Source organism: Palaemon carinicauda, chromosome 7 (assembly GCF_036898095.1).
Source record: "Palaemon carinicauda isolate YSFRI2023 chromosome 7, ASM3689809v2, whole genome shotgun sequence".
In the NCBI taxonomy this organism is placed as follows: domain Eukaryota; kingdom Metazoa; phylum Arthropoda; class Malacostraca; order Decapoda; family Palaemonidae; genus Palaemon; species Palaemon carinicauda.
The window spans coordinates 73,970,020-73,971,959 of record NC_090731.1 but is presented as its reverse complement, the minus strand read 5'-3'; positions in this window follow the sequence as shown (position 1 = coordinate 73,971,959).

Genomic DNA, 1,940 nt, shown 5'->3' with positions numbered 1-1,940 from the left:
TTCTCAGCTTAATTTTATTGATGCTGAATTTGCAAAGCGAAATAATTTGGAATTATTGGAGTCAAATTTCAGTGTCACTGTAAGAGGTATTAACTCTCAAAGAAATTTGTTGACTAATGTTGTTCGTGTTAATTTAAATAATAATGTGAACAGTTTTTGTGTGGAAGCAATCTGCCTTCCAGAAATCAATACAAAGCTAATTCTTCCAGGTTTGAGTCGAATTGTTGAAAGATTTCTGGAAAAGGGATATAAATTTGCAGATAAATGTTTGGCAAAGGGGAGGATATGATCTCTGATATTAAGTTCATACTTGGAACTCATTCTATTCATTGTTTACCAGAAATAACGAAATTGTTTGGCTCTGGTGTTCCCTCTGCATATTTGGAAACTTCCCTTGGTATTATGCTTTCTGGAAATGTTAATGAATACCTGAGAAATTTGCAAAGTATTCCTCACAGCAGTAATTCTACAAGGAATCCAAGCGTATTATTTAATCATTCTGAGGCTGATTCAGTGACTATTATTGAGCCGGAGAAAGATCATTCCCCTAATACTGAATGTATGTCTGCTGAAGTAAATTATGCTGTACTAGATGATAAAGGTAATCTTGTTCAATCTGAACTAAAAAAGGCTACAGATGCTGTTTTCTCTGAACAGTGTTCTCAGATATTGAATTATGATAAAACTTTGTATAATGAATCTTGTGTCGAAAATGATGTGCATTTGATAAATTATGTTTTGAATTCTGTTACACGCAGTGATGATGGGAGACTAGTGCTTCCTATCTTATGGAACAAGAAAGTGTCTCATCTTCTTAGTAAAAATCAAACTCTTTCAAAGTTGGTTCTAAAGTCTAATTTTAAGAGATATCACAAAGATGGTAAGTCTCTTGGGATGATAGACGATGTTTTCAGAGAACAAGAGCGTCTAGGTATAATAGAGAGGGTAGATAATTTATCTCAATTCCTGGAGGAGCACCCTAGTTTTTCCTTTTTGCCACACATGCCTGTATTCAGGTTCGAAAAGGAAAGTAGCAAATGTAGAAATGTTTTTCTTTCTAATATTTGTGAAAATGATCCCTCAAAGCCTTTAACAGTCAGCCACAATCAGGCAATGTTAGCGGGCCCTTGCCTTAATAAGAAAGTATCTACTTCTATACTGCAATTGAGATTTGATAGCAATGTCCTGTGCTTTGACTTGAAAAAAGCCTTCTTGCAAATTGTGCTGCCTGAATCTGATCAGCAAAAGCTTTTGTTTTATTGGTACAGAAATGTTGCCAAGGATGATTTTTCATTGATAGTGTACAAACATGTTCGGCTTCCTTTTGGTCTTAGACCTAGTCCTGCTTTACTGCTTTTAGCTTTATATTATATTCTCATGATTGATATAAAGAATGATTCGCTACAAATTAGGAATTTGAAGAGAAATATTTATGATTTATGTTATATGGATAATTGCGCGATTTCATTCAATGACCCTGTCAAATTGAATTGGGACTTCGATAATTTGAAGCAGATTTTTGAGCCTTATGGATTTGAAGTACAACAGTTTATGACAAATTGTAAATCTTTGCAGAGTTCCATTGATGGAGAAACTGGTGAGAAGTCGACCCCTGTGACCAAAGTTTTTGGATTGCTTTGGAATACAGAGACTGATTCTTTGTCCACTCAGAAATTAGTTTTGGATAAGAATGCTTCATCTAAAAGGCAGATTTTGAGTTCAATTGCATCAAATTTTGATATCTTTAATTTTTGTGGACCTTTACTAAATAGAGCTAGAATATTCATGCATTCTTTGCAGTGCAATAAAGAAATTGGTTGGGACAATAGGCTATCTGATGATCTGTTAAGAGAATGGAATAATATTACTAAGCAGCTAAATTCCTCTCCAACGATTTCAGTTAATAGATTTGTTGGTAGGAGAGATGGTATGTATAATTT